Genomic DNA, 15,568 nt, shown 5'->3' on the forward strand with positions numbered 1-15,568 from the left:
TAAGGGAATAAATCCACTCAAAAAACATTTGACATTGAAAACATTGAAGTAGCATTAAGACAGACAATATCTACTGCAAAAATTGCAATATGAATAATAAAACAGAACTGCTCAGGCCTACGATGGCAGACGCCAGCTCTTTTCATATGCTTTTGCATCGTGAGCCAAGTTAGGAATCAAATCTTTAAAATATTAGATCATGTTAAATAATCATGCATTCATTTTCTGACACATTTTGTGAGAGTTAAGGGGAAAACTAATTCCAGCTGACAGTGAGTCGAATCACAGGGCCAAAAAACTGACAAATGAATCAAACTTCACACAGAAAGGTCCTCACTTTAACCAGGATTAGAACTAGTGACACACAATAAATAATCAGAGAAACCCTAATGAGCTCATAGTGACAATGCAGAGGCATGCTGAGGACAGAACCCTGTGAAAATGTCTGTCCAAATCAGTCTGTCTTCCTTTTTTCCCCCCATTTTTTTTTTCCTGTAAAGTAAGAGTGGAGTGGGTTTAGCTCGGGGCAGGAAAGTGCTGACAAAAGCTCATCCCTGTGGCTTCGGCCTTTGAAACAACCTGCAGGAATTCAAGCGACCTCTTTGATCTCGGGATGGGACATTACTATTCTGCTCGGATCATGTTTACACAGCTTGGTGTGACTCAGGAATGGATGAAGGTGCTGTGTGGACAGGCAGACACGCAGTCCCGGGTCACATATGAAAGGAAATTATCTTCAGCGTTTGTTTTAAGCTTTGCTGTGAACCAGGTGGGTGGAGTTGAACCCATCAGGTGTCAATCAGAGATGGTGACGCTGATAAAAGTCATAGTTATATGCAGTTACGGTGCGTAATGGACCAATCAACGACCGCTGAAATTAGTGAGAGGAGGAAGAAGGGATGAAATGCAATGGGAAAAAACAATAGCATGTGCAGTAAGGGACTAAGGAAGTGAGGGAACATCAAAAGAAAGATACAGCACAAGGAAAGACAAGGGCTTGAGAGAGAAAATGATTAACACAGAAAAAAATGGAATGGAAGTTAAAAAAAAAATGACTTACTTCCTTTACTTATTTCAAACAATACAGAAAGACATGGGGTAAAATGAATCAAAGGTAAAAGGGAATCTGTGAACCAGATTTTTCCTTTTCTTTCAGAAACCTTTACTTCCTGCCCATGTGTTCCTGCCTATGAGTCTTATGTTTGAGCCTGGTCCTTACAAAAAGTGTGAAGTACAATAAATGAAGGGCATGACAGCATCAAACCTAAAAGGTGAGGAAGAATGAGGAACAGAAGGAGCACGTTGTTCCCGTTCCAGAGCTCAAATCTGCATTTCCTCCTCAACTTTGCGTTTACTAAAAATGAAGAAAAACAAAAGCAGAAGATGAAAGAATCTCATTTGAAATTCGTTAAGTCCGGAGCGCCGCAGATGTCTCCACTGCCAATTTACAGATTTAGTGTTTGCAGCAAGAAGGCCGGGCCTGTGCGAAGCCTTACTTCAGCAGACAAAAGTGCAAACAACAGATGAATTAAAGGTTACCAACAATATATGATGAATACCAGGCAAATACAAATTACCACAGGAAGAAGAATAATGAAGGCCGAGCCAAGGGCCAGTCAATAATTAGAGGTGGCGCGGTCGCTGTCACTATGTGCAGTGCCTGCGGTTTGTCGCAGCTTTAATTGCTCAGGTTAAAATGGCCGCCTACGTCCAAAAGTACAGTTAGTTTTAACTTGTTAAAAGACGAGCAGTGGTTCTCGAGAGGCTCACATTCAACAGGATGCCCCTTCAATAGTGTTTTATAGTTTCTTCATCTCTTCCATTTTCTGTTTACTTGAAGTGAAGCATGAGGGAGTTTGCTTTGATCCCCTTGAAGAAAAAATTAAAAACAGTCCCAACCGTGTACAGGGGGGGGAGGAAAATGCCATGAGTGGCTGACAGTCGGTGCACATTGGTTGTGTTTTTTTTTCTTTTCCAAGCAGGGAGACATAATCACACAAATAAGACATCAAAGATAGATTGAGATTTAAAATATGCAGTTGAAAATTATTCAGATTGCTTTGGGATGGCAGGGAGAAAAATATTCCCTCAAAGTGTCCGACTGGATGAGATCAAAAACTGTGATACCGTGAGACAGAGGCACGAATGAGAGAGAAGCATTCAGACGTGTCCGCTTTTTTTTTTTTTTTTTTTTTTTTGGTTTCAGGGGCCTTGGCAGCTTTGGTACTTCATGTCGTGGTTCCCGTGACTGGAGGGGAATCCCTTGCACTGCCCCACCCTCTTGTTTTTCTGGTCATGCAGCTCGCCAGTATGTCACCTCGCGATGTGAACTCTCGTGCCCTGCAGGTTGGCAGAGAAGAGCGACGCACAAACGCAGACTGGCTGCTGCCTGCAAGTCACAGCCAAAACATTCCAAACACCTGCGTCATCTTTCTTGGCCGAACCTCCTCTACACCTGTACAGAAGACGTTCCAAAAATCTAACCACATAACATAAAAATAAAGTAGAATAAAATGAACAAAATCGATGTGTACCTGCTATTCTTTAACACAAAATCCCGCGCAATCAATGAAAACGTCCCATCGCGTGATGCAATCACAATTGGAAATGTTAAGAAACGCCAATACTGTTGCATCACGACATGCGACGGCACGTCAAGAGTGTTGGAGCCCTCGTTTTGAAGGCAAGGAAGGATCAGAGACATGAAAGGCTGCTACCAGGAGACCAGAGGGATGAAGGCATATGGAGGAGACGTACAGAACAAATGTGTCACTCCCCCATTCATCAAAATCAACAGGGACACATCTGAAAGTGTGTTACAAGACTATCAAGCAGCCAAAGGAAGGTCTGCGCTCTTTAGTGTGCAATGACGAACACATGCAGCGCTGTGTTTTGACTAATCTGGGCAAAAAAGCACGGATTAAATGAGTGTGAAAGAAAAATATCCGCTAAGATAAAATATTTCTATTAAATCCAAAAATAATTATATTCGAAAATGAGGTTTAATGTGAGTCGGCCAACATAAATGTGCTAAACTAGAGTGTCGGTTACATTATTAACACATTTCCGGCATCACCTTCTTAAAGGTGGATATGTTCCATATTATTTGCTCCATATGAGAAAGAATTTAAACTGATGAATTTTGTGGACAAAACAAGACATTTGAGAACATCATTTCCAGATTTGGGAAAAACACTCAGAAAGAGTACTCCTTTAATCGAGTAGTAATGAGCAGATCACCTCAAAAAATATGATTTGCAGTCGCAGTACTCATGTATATACATAGGATAACATTCCACAGATCCATAACCTGAGTGAACAACTCATTATTTCACTGTCAGGGAGCAGCTCTGTGCCTCGCAAAATAACAGCGCGCAGTCAAAAACAAGCGACTTCAGTGACGTTGAGGGACAGAAAGTTTCTCTTTGTTTGAAAGCTCTCAAATGTGCCACAGAAAGCTGGGATTCAAAGCAAGGCCCGTCTCTCCTCCTAATTAACACTTTGAAAGATAAAAGCAGTTTATTAAATCAATCAGGAAGATGGTTGTTTGTGAATCCCAGCAGATAAGGACATTTGCATATTAACTTTGCAGTTCTAACCTACATTTGAGGATCTTCTGAGATTGTGGCCGGCCTCAATGTAAATATTTTCCCTCTCGCCGCTACTGTACACGTTTTAAAGTTTCATCGCCTGGATTCTCTGGTGGATTTTCAACTCATTAAAAAATAAAGAGTTGGATAAATAAGCAAACGTATAACGTAAACAGGCAAACAAATGAATAAACAAATACAGATATTACAGTGCGGGAAATGCTTTGCCAAAATTTGTGGCAAAACAATCTGGATCTTAACTTGCCGTTAGATATTCCCTCTTCCAAAGTAGATTTTAAATTAACATGAAAGTAACAATTATAGGCTTTAAAGAAGTATTATTTTGCCCCGCAGTCAATCTGGCACACATTAAACAGTGGTTTCGATATGTTCTGCCAAAAACTAACTTCCATGTGAATCATGCATTTTCGTGATAATTTTGTGAGTGAATTTGGACAGCACTGCACCTCATGTGCATTCCGTCGGTAAATAATATTTGTATGTCACTGCACTGCTAGATATTCTCATGAATGGCACAAACAGTATCTTTGTTTGTCCCTAAAATGTCACAGTCTCATGCGGGTCTCGACACTGGTACTATGTTATTTCGGTTTGTCTGTTTATTCATTCCCAACAAATTCCCTGAAAAGACACACCAACAACGATTGATTGTGTAACCACAGCCTAATGTATGTTGTTCCTCTTTGCCATTCAGCTCTAAATCTATTAAAAACACATCCTCGAGCTGAACTTGTATCAGGTGACACTTCCTTTCATGGCTGTGAACACACAACTTGGTCCCACACACCGTTTGGCTGCCACAAACACAAGGGCTCCAAATGTGGATTTATCTGCTGCTGAAAATAGTGCCCTATATATTCTCTCATGATTGTTTAAAAGTACAATGAGCAGCTGGAGAAAGAGACAACGTTTGTGTGGGCCATTTTCAAAGATTTACATCTGTAAACAGACACTGGCCTCGGGGCTGAGAACCACAGACAAAGTAGAGCCACCTTAAAAAAAATAATAAAAACGACAACAAAAAAAACATGCATTTAACGGATGTCAGTGTGTGGAAATCCCTGCTTTTGCATTTTAGTCACACAATATGCATCTTTCCCTGAGTATTTCTGCCCAAAATATCCCAATGTCAACCCATCTAGATCTTAAATGTAACCATGCAGGTATTATTATTATTGGGGTTTGTGATTATGTTTGAAATGCAACTCTAGAAAGAAAGAGTAGTAACAAAATAAAAACTGATAAAACACTACAGCCCTGTACAAAAAGACATTTTGTGATGCTACATAGTTTGTGCATCTAGTTATTCTTTCAGTCTTTTAATATAATAGTTAATTAAATCATCTTGCAGAGGTGACTGATACAGATCAGCATGATCCCTGAGCCTGATTTCTACTCCATGGGAGATGTGAGAGCAAGAAATCGGTGTGGTCAGTGCGTTGATTAAACCAATTAACAAAGACACAGGAAGGATATGTTTTCTTCTGACAGTTGAAGATGAAACACGTTTTTTTGGGGAGAGTGACTCTTCAGGTTTTAAAGGCTCAAAAGATCCGGGCTTCATTTGAACTTTCTCCCCCCCCACCAAGACCTTTGCCGAGGAACTGTCGTCTCAAAAGCTCATCTGCAGTCAAACCTTCCCTGCATTTACAGCAATAACATTAGCGTCATCAGTTGTGAGACAGATATAGCCACAAAGAAATCAAAGCTTGCAGATATTGAGCGGCTTCTCATACGGACACGGAGGAAGAAAGAAACACCGGATCGATACCAGTCGCTGCTAATCCTGGTACCTACACAACGGCGTCATTGTGTTTCGATGGGTGGGCCGCAGCTTTTGTGGAAATCGCCGCGCACAAAGGGGACCCGTCAGCGCTCCTCGCCTCTGGAAAAGGGTTCACGCACACCGTTGGCTGCCGCACCATTTGATACTTGACTTACTGATGCGATGAAAGGCTGCGGACGACCCGACCCTCAGCTGTAATCAGTCCAATCTGCATTCACGCGGACAAGAGGTGCAGATCTGAGAGCGGCTATCATCGCCTCATCTCCAGCAGAGAATAGGTGAAGCCATATTCCATTGGAGAATTTACAAAAAAAAAAAAAAAAGGAAGTTACTTTAACGACTCCCATGGCTTTTAATTGCAGAGGCTTGGATATTAGTTCAAAACCACTCACTTCATGCTTGGGAACACAGTGCCATGCTGCCTGCACCCTCACCCAACACTTGTTTTATCTGCTTGGAGATTGAACTCACTTCACAGTAAAGAGAGGCCAATTAGGGTGCAAAAGGATTAAAAACACTGGAAAAAAAAAAAAAGATTCTCCATTGCACAGCTTTTGTAGTGGAGGACAAGCTATAGGATGAATGCAGCGGGGAAACAAAGCTCAGCAGTATATGATCGTGAAATTAAAGAGGAAAACAAAGGCATGGGGTTATTTCCTGCCAGTTGTCCCCTGAGAGGGAAAAAGTCCACCTTGTATTCCTGTTGGACATCATTAATCTGTGATTTCCATCGCATTCAGGCAGCTTTTCTCCATTGGAGAGGCTAGAGCGTCCGCCTAAACCAATTCTCATCTTTTTCTTATCTCATTAGTAGAGAATCACAATCCTCTGTAGGTGGATCTAAATGTTTAACCTGTGAACTTACATGTTTTAGTCCAAAAAGCCACTGGTTAATGCGGGAGAAAATAAAGAGAAATATGAGATGTGACTTCGAGAGTCTGTTTGTTTACCCTATTTTTGTATAAGCTCCCGAATATCAGAGAATGTTATGACTGATTTGCACTATAAAACATTACCTTGCTGACCATCAACCTCAAGAGTTCGATACCCAAGGTCAAAACAACACCAAGTCAAATTTCAGAATTAATTTTTTTCTATCTTACTTGGTGAATTTGGTCAGATCTTTGAGTCCAAAACTGAGTCCATAATATATGCTGGTCCTTATCTTAGGCCTATTTTTCCAGGGGGGGAAAAATATACTCAAACTTTCAATAAATTGCAATTTTACAAAAAAATATGCCAAAAAGTCAAGGGTAAATTTCTCCTTTTCTAAGTGCACCTAACTGAAGTTAAAGTATGTAAGGGAATGCAGAAAGACATCAGTGCTTTGCCGTGGTGTTTATTTCCTTCAAAGAAAACTAGCTGAGTGTTGTTTGGAATCCGCAGGCAGCAGCAGAAGCTCGGTTTCGATTTTTTTTCTCTTAATAAAATGATTACCAATCTCTAGTGGCGGTTGACCTCAGATGCACTGTCCCTGAGAGATGTCTGAGGGTGGCTGTTAACCGGGGAGAAACAAGGTGGCGGTGGCGGAGGGGTGGAGGACGGGCTTCCCCCAGCGAGCGCCGTCTTTAACATAAGTGGAGATGAGCGTAACCGGATGGCGGAGGCGAAGAGGTTTCCCCGGGAATGGCGGAGAGCGGCAGGAAATCGATGCATTGTTTGTTTATTGGTCTGACCTCCGAACCTCTGCAGCTCTACATCTGTCAAACCCCGCCCCCACCTCTCCCGCTCTTGTTGTTCCTTTCCCTCCCTCCCTCCCATTTTCTCTCCCCCTGTCGTATTTTCTCATCAATCTCATTGCAACAAACAAGGGCTTTGGAAGTTACAGATACATATCTGTCACATAGCATCCAGAATAAAGCAGCGGTTCTCACTGATTGCAAACGGTAAACAACAGCGCAAAGATTTTGAGCTGTACCTTTAGTACAGATTATAAAAAGATAATAATAAGGTAATAAGGTGATACAATACTGGAGCCTGCAGTTTATATAGTAACAATTCACTCAGCAAACACTGTACATCATTTTCTGATTATGTCCAGGATACAAAAAATATGGAAAAAACATGAATCTGATGTGACTGATAAAAGCAGATTTTGTTCAATGTTGGATAATCGCTGTCTGGAGGTCAAATCTGTGCAGGGAGGATGAAAAAAAAAAAAAGACCTTGCTTTCACTTCTGTAAATGGAGGGAGAAAAACTTCCAAGATCCAGATATCCACGCGAAAAGGTCACCCGAATCTTACGACTCTTAGTGATGCTAATGGGCCCTAATTTGAAATGGAATTTTATTCACATCTTGAAATCCAACAATGAGATTTCATTCAGATGTAGCAGTCACTTTTTACTTGCTTTAATGATAAGTAGGTCCGAATGCAGGGAGAGAGAGAGAGAAAAAAAAGATCCCCAAGGTGCTTTGACTCTGTTCTTTTATTAATGACTTGAGCCCTTTTGTGACCGCCACAGAATCGTTTGATGAATCATTATCGTGGAGAAAATCATCCCGACTGATCATATTAAGAGGGGGGAATGCAGTTGTTTTGCAAGGCTTTCTCTCGTGTCCATTGTGAATTATTGTCATTATCATTAGCATGAAATGAATTCTGGCCTTTTCAAAAGAGGATCGCTGCTATGAGTTAATGTATATTCACCCATTGTCGGGCCACAGGCTTGTTTTATCTGTTATTGTAGCTGCTGTGAGCCGCTCTGAAGCCGCCGCTGTACGACACCGCTGATAAGTGCACCCCGACGGCCATCAACCTTGTTTACATTAATGTCCGCAGACTGTCGCAGGTCGACTCATGATCCATATCAATTGAGAGCCGGTAAATAAATTCTGGTGGTGAGACATCAGCGAGGACGGGATCTGTACTAAGGCAACATAAACAACACATTTCTGTGCGTCTACTGCTGCTGAGAGGGTATGATGGAGGTTTATTTACTCAAATTTCTAACACGGAGTCACATTACTGGCTGCATGGTGAGTTCAGGGGTTTCCATTCCTCTCTGTTGGTTTTAATGTCACTCCAGCAGTAATGTGTCTAGTCTTCTGGCATCGGGGACATTTGGGGGACATGCAGTTGAAACGAGAGCAGCATCTGCAGCCTGCTGGCTGAATGAGGCCCCCTCCAGCACTACCTGAGTCCTGGCTAGGCCAGTGAGCACAAGCTGGGGAGTGGGTGGTTAGAGGAGCAGGAGGAGAGAGAGAGAGAGAGTGGGGGTGACCGTCATCACCGTGATCTGATTTGTCCTCAGGCCGGAGACTACAAATGAGTACAGACAGCTTTTTCATAGCCAAAAGACACTTTTGCATCCATGTGTGTGTTTGTGTGTATGATCACAGTAAAAGAGTGGTGGTGGGGGGATGTCATTAGATGGAATTTAATTTCATAAACAGCTCAGTTTCAGCACACAGCTCAGATGTATCTCATGTGTGAATTTATAAGGATATAATGTGTTTCATACTGTCCGTTACATCCCCGCACAACAAACTGCTGCCCCGTCACTGAAAACAGGAATATAATTTAGATTTTCATAAGGCGGCCTGTGCATTTTTGCAAACACAATGCATTGAAGTTAATGTCACCACCTTATATGTGTGCGTGCACCTCTAAAATGAGAAGCTCATTATTATCATCGTGGATAAAAGCTTTTATGGCCGCAGTTCTGCACAAAAGTCTCCATCTTATCAAGTCATTCCTGTCTACAAATAATTCCCAAAACCTTTTAAAACCTAATAAAAAAGTGTAAGTGAGGTACAGACATTTCACACAATTACCACATTGGATGCAGTTGCTGTCAGTCATGCAAAAACAACTCAGTTTGGTCATTTCAGACCTGTTTTTCTAAGTCCAAAGGATTCTTCATGAATAATACCACAACTAACAAACTAACAAACACAGTGCCGCTGAACTTCTCCAAGCAATTCCGTCATTTGGGGAATGACAGTGGAGTCAGGCTGTCGACCTGAGACTGCTGAACTTTGCAATAATTATTCTGCACTCGGGTCAGGCCCTGGACAATATGTTAGCCATCTGCCAGCATCTGTGCTTTCTCTCACTAACAGACAGACAGAGTCCCCCCTATCTCCCCACCCCTCCCCCTCCCGCAACACACACACACACATATATATACACACCTCCCCTGCACACCGCCACACACCCCTAGTACACCGGACCACCACCACCGCCACCACAGCCCTGGAGCACACGGAGAAGGGGGTGAAGCACTAAGCAGGTCACATGTTGTCTTTCAGCCATATTTGGGTCAGGCCTTTGGCACTGGATGAGGGGAAGCTTAATGCACGGAGGCAATGGGTTATAATCCTCCTTCCAACACACACACACACACACACACACACAGACAAATAGAGAGACACACACTGTATATTACTTTCCACAATGATATTTTGCCTCACAGGGCATGAAATTCCCCTATTTTCTCCAATACGATCTTAATGCAGTCCTTCTAATTTACCAGGAAGGTGCTGAATGCTTCAAATGTAAACATCATATCCCGAGAAGCACTGGAACAAAATAGAAGCCAGCAGCAGCTTTAGCAGAGCATATGTCGCATGGAGCATATGTTTGGAGCATATGTTTAACGCCAGAGGAAAGAGGACTCACACGTGCATATGTCGTGGATCACAGGTAGATGAGATCTTAAATAAAAGGGAAATAAGGCCAAGGGAAAATGTTCTGTGTTCGTGTCGTGCTTTCTAGTCACAGAAAGCATGAACTGTACTCAGGCTGTGATGCCAAACAGTCAAAGAGCAACTAATATTTTGGCAAATGTATGCAAAACCAAATTTGCTCCTTCCATTAAGATTAGGACCCAGGCATATATATCTTGAACAGCTGGAAATGTGTAAATTACATACAAAAAGTAAAAATATGGAAAAATAAACCCTCATCAGAAATTCATTAGGAGGAAACTCGGGGCATGGTATGTTTTTTTTTTTTTTTATGGTGTGTGATGTTCCAGGGCAAAGGGGCTGAATGCTTAGGTATGAAATGTGATCAAATTTCAAATACATCCACAGTCTTGGCAATTTGTACATTTGCATCAAAGCTCCGGTGGACATCTGACAAATAAACGCAATGAGATTCAACACATTTTGCTGCCACGTTTTTCGCATCCACATAAGAGCCGCCGCGCGGCTCCTGCTCTCAAAGTAAACGGCATCTAATGAAGAAAACAGTCAAACGCATTGGATCTGATGAAGTGATGAACGCGCGGACGGCACACACTGCCGGACAAAAATGAATCGGCGCCGGTGGAAGATTAAAATCGCACAAATAAGCCACAACATGTGGCAGAGGAGCCTGAGAGGTCACAAGATTTGGGGGGAAAGTGGTTGGATGTCGGCCACACATCCCGCTGCGGTGTTTTCATCAAGGTCTGTAACATTCATCACCAGGTCCGAGACACTCATACATGTACAGCCAGTCGACTCTCTTTAAAGACTTTCCACCGTGAAAAGCGAGACATTTATGATGGGGACACATTTGCACTTTCTCTCCTTCCTCTTTGCAATCAAAATAATTGCTTTCACATATGACTTTTGGCATACCTTCCTTTAGTGAGATCCTTATCTCGCAGGGCAGTCATGCAGGCGTCAGATTTATGACTTTACTGTGATTAGAGCTGCGGCGAGTCTTCAAAAGGCACCAATAGGAAAGAACTTCCAAAAGGAACTGAATAAAAATAAATTAATCTGAATGAACATAGTGCAAAACCGCAGTGAATGCAGATACTTCCACAGAGTTTGATCAACATGGTGTACGCCGGCCCTGCTACAGTCACCCAATATCAATTTACTGTAAACAAAACCATAAATGTTGAAGAATAGAGATTACAATAAGTCCTCCAACCTGTGCAAACCCTGTTGAATAAACAAGTGTTTCTCTGGTAGTATCGCCTTCTTCAGCAGCCCGTGAACAATCTGCATGGTGGATAATAAACATGTGGCTAAGCTTATGACGCGGTCACATTTAGGTTAATACACTACAAAATTGAGGCCAATTAGACCTGATGTATACTGGAGCAAAGTCCAGTCGCCTACGGCTAACTACTGAGGAAGACTATGACTTGGATGACTGAGAACCTCCAGCGACACCTGATGTTAATGTCTGTCCTGAGTGATCTGTTCGACGCGCCCCTAAATGCATCATCAAATGTGATTAGAAAAGTCAGATTCAAGCTTTATCTAGCAATAAACCTGATTGTGAGTCATGTGTGAATGCAAATCCATCCTTAGGATTAAAACCAGGTCTTTCACACTCCCCAAAAACATATTTGGAAGAGCCAAGAAGGTCCCAACGACACTATGTTGGACACACAGGATATAGTCTACATTGTGAGTGATTGATTTGCACCATTCACTGTAACACAACTGTTTTTTTTTTTTTTATGGATCCGTTTGTGCTGAATTACGACGGCATCAAATGAAGGTAGGGTTCTTCCATTTGTTCGAGTACATCTAAAATCTGTATTTCTCACTGCATGCACATAAAATAAAAATGAAGAAACAGTGCACATCATCCTAAAAAAGGTACTACGTGTCCAGGAAGTTAAAAACATAAAACTCATCCCTCCTCCTCCTCCTCCTATCACCTCTACCTCCTTTCCATTCCCCTCTCCTTTGCACATTCTAATGTGCAGGTTTGTTTTGGGGATAAAGTCCTCTGCTTTGATCAGCGCTAATTAGACAGCCTCTGCTTTCGTTCACTACCTATTAAGGCTGGTTGGTTATCACTGTCCTAATCTCTGGCCGGTAGCCAGGCGAGGGTGCTGCGATCCTGAAGGAGCCCCCTCAAAGCTGTCTAAGGTGAGGAGGAAGTGTGATGAAAGGGCCGTCTCTTTTCAGCACAGATCAATACGCTCCTCTCCTTTGCCTATGGGGGATCAAGAGTTTGAAACACAAAGGAGGTTTTTGCATAAAGATCCAAACAACGGTTCACAAGACTCTTTTTTTTTTTCTCCTCGCTGACTTTCTAGCTTGATACAAGCTTTTACTTTTCTTCTGTCTTGCCTTCAACTTTGCTTTCCTGGAAGGAGGAGTGGGTTCTTAATGAAGGTGGAAATTTGGATTTTTAAAAGTCCAAAATGCCTGGAGGAGGCAAACAACCAAAGTTTAAGTCATTTCCTTTTTGAGTGTGTTTAGCCTCGACTTGCTGGATGTGTAAGTGCTTCATTACATGCTCGTATGTAAAGATTCACTTCCCGACTCACATGCTGTTTAAAGTAAACAAAGGCCACTGCTCTGCCAGACGTTCATCATACACCGAGATAAACAAAGTTATTATTCCGAAATATTGTGTAATGATCTTTTGAGACGCCACAGCATAGACGGAAGCATTTGATCCCCGGTTATTTGTTTCATACTTCACTCATGCATAAGGAAAGTGCCCGTAGTTTGTTTGGTCAGTTTAGCCTAAACAACCCGTGAGGAATTAAGGACTTGTATAATCCATAAAAGATAGAGTTACAGCATTTCGGTCTATTTATAAGCAAGTAAAACACACGGTTTAAAAAAAAAGCTTGATTGTTTGACATGTGCCACGGATCTAAACATGATTCAAGTACGTTTCTTTCCATCCGAGGTTGCGTATGATTAACTCTTGAACATCCACACACCTCTGTGACGCACTAGAAATATAAATAACCAGAATAACAAAACCCTTTTTTACTAAATGTCCAAATTGTTACTTCCTCACAACTCACAAAGCAGTTGCTACTGTATCAGCTGAACAGAGCGTTTTTGGCATATTTCAGCTCATTGTTTTCACACCACAGCGACAAGTTTGCTGATTTGGTTCAGCCTCGTTCCTCACTCTTATTTCTCGCTGCAGCAAGCAGAGAGTTTTACTTTCTACTACCTGCCCCCATCAGTAGATGAGATGAATCAGTGAAAATAAAACAGTGTATTTAATCAATGGCAGTTTGTGTGCTTAACTGTGGGTAGCTGAAGAAAAGATTGAGGTTGAATGTAGTTCTGACACGTTCAAATGTTATACACATTTTAATTCTGAAAAAGAAAAAAAAAAAGACCAAAAATGTGTAGGAAATATTCACCTCAATGAAGTCTGAGGCTTTCCTTACGCCTGGAAAGACTAGTCACTTTAATCCTTCCGTCACTATATTCACCATGATTATGTGACCCCTTTTTGCGAGTAATTTCCACTGGATTAGAAAAAACAATCAATCCAATCAAGACTAAGAGCAAAGGGGAGGGGAAAATAAGAGATTTAAAAGGAAATCTCTCCAGAAGTTGTTGGGTGTTGCCAGAAATGAGTAGGAGCAATCTAGAGGGCCGGCGTATATTTTCCTCTCAAGTAATTCATTTATGTCTTCAGAAACCAGAGTTACTGTGCCTTTGTTGTGCTTTAAAAAGCTTAGCTGCTCTCTATGAAGAGACGCAATGAGAGCACTTTAGAAAAAGCTACAAAGGCAACGAACGGGTGGAGGAAGAAAGAAAAAGTGAATGGCACCACTGATAAAGTTGAGCAAATTAAGTCATTGACCTGCGGTGGAGATTAATAGCAAACAAGGTGCCCCAGCTTCACAAGTAATGAATATTTTTCTAACAGCATGCAGAAGGGATGGGAGGGGGTGGGAGATAGTGCTTGCTTGATGCGGATGACATTGAAAGTTGTGGAGAACAGAAAAATTCTGTCATTTTTCATTTGTATGCAAATTTGCCTGTTACACAAATTAACCCTTGAACCCCGGTGTCAGTCCTCATCTTGGGTGGAAGCCAACCCCATGCTGGGGCCCTGCGGCCGCTGTACCCACCCACACTTCCCCTCTCGGGTCAGCTGTGGCTTTAAACCCACTTCCATAGAGAAAAGTTATGAGTCGCAGCTCTGCCCGCCTTTTGTTTACTGCTTTCATCCGGTGAATATATGACCTTACGAGGTGGGAATCTGAAGCCACTCCGGTGCGTTTAATCCCGTCAGCGCATAATGCGGCCATGAAACCATCACTCTGACAAGCTGATGAAAGAGCCGATACTGATATTGTATGAAATGTGTCGCCACCGGTGTCTGATTGGCTTTGTCGGGAGAAGAGCTTCCCAAACTTCAGCGTTCTGTGGCTGCTAAAAATCCATCCAAAGCCCCAAATGTGTCCATTAGCAAGAAAATAGCACAGCGCTGACATAAAGAGATTTAATATTTGTCCCTATTACTAATCATTACTCTATTTAAAAACAATTGTCATCACCATTTTGGGGCATAACCGCAAAGCTCTGTGTTGTGTTTAAAAATAAACGTATATAATTAAAATATAAATAACAAAATGAGACATTGTCTTTAAATTCAATCTTTTCAATTAGCAACACTTTATAGCCCGGAGGCTGGATAATGTGATCACTAATTTTACCATCAGCTTCTACGTGGTTGACACTTATAGTGGGCAATAACAGACATTTTTAACGGCACAAAAATGAAAGCCGCGTACTGGTCGTGAATCGAGTCGGTACGATTTTTAGCGTCCTCTGCATTTCCTGTCAAAAAAAAAAATTCACCCACCTTGAGTAGAGCAGCTGGAGCCGCAGGAGTTAATCACCCACTGTTGTTTAAAGGTGGACCTCCATGACAGACCAAACACCACTTCCGCCTGCAGCTGCAGAGTTCCCAGCAACCATCCTGCAAATGGAAATACATTCAGTGGAGTGTAAACGATTGCATCTATTAGTGAATTACTTGAACAATTACCATCTTCCCTATCAGTTTCGCGACAGAATGTCGAAACGTAAGCAAAAATTAATCCACGTTGAGTCATTATTTCGACCAAAATCTATCAGAATGATACGAGACGCGACCGACACTTGATATTCACTCGGCAGCAGCGTGAAGTTAAGAGACAGGTGAACTACACATCACTGCTAATCTACTTTCAAAGTTTCCATTTGTTTCTTGTGTGTTTCTTCTGTGTTGTGTAAAGCTTGTCTAAACGTGCTGCTGTGTATCACGGTGCACAGTTTCAAAAGGTCATAGATTGATTATAGTAACTCACAAAGCAAAAGTGAAGGTGTGGGTGCTTTTTGGGATGGATTTTCTTGACAGTTTATTGATCCGTTATTGATCCAAAGCTGCTCCTCAAAAAGAAAGGTGAGATTTGGGAGAGACAAAAACAACATTGCAGGGTCGGGCCCTGCTCTCACATCT

General features: G+C 41.9%; 1 protein-coding gene and 1 long non-coding RNA gene across 8 annotated transcripts in view; both read right to left on the reverse strand.

Annotated features, from left to right (window-relative positions):
• Positions 1-15,568, reverse strand: part of LOC122765370 (plakophilin-4-like) — a 555,540-nt gene that overhangs the window by 137,486 nt on the left and 402,486 nt on the right. The gene's annotated exons all lie outside the window — the stretch shown is intronic.
• The window catches only part of LOC122765375, a 121,656-nt gene that overhangs the window by 73,775 nt on the left and 32,313 nt on the right, over positions 1-15,568 (reverse strand). For all 3 annotated transcript variants that reach the window (XR_006359968.1, XR_006359967.1, XR_006359969.1), the window contains exon 2: positions 14,930-15,046. This is a non-coding gene — a long non-coding RNA (uncharacterized LOC122765375). The remainder of the gene's footprint in view (positions 1-14,929; positions 15,047-15,568) is intronic.

This window comes from Solea senegalensis, linkage group LG2, assembly GCF_019176455.1.
Source record: "Solea senegalensis isolate Sse05_10M linkage group LG2, IFAPA_SoseM_1, whole genome shotgun sequence".
Taxonomy (NCBI): Eukaryota; Metazoa; Chordata; class Actinopteri; order Pleuronectiformes; family Soleidae; genus Solea; species Solea senegalensis.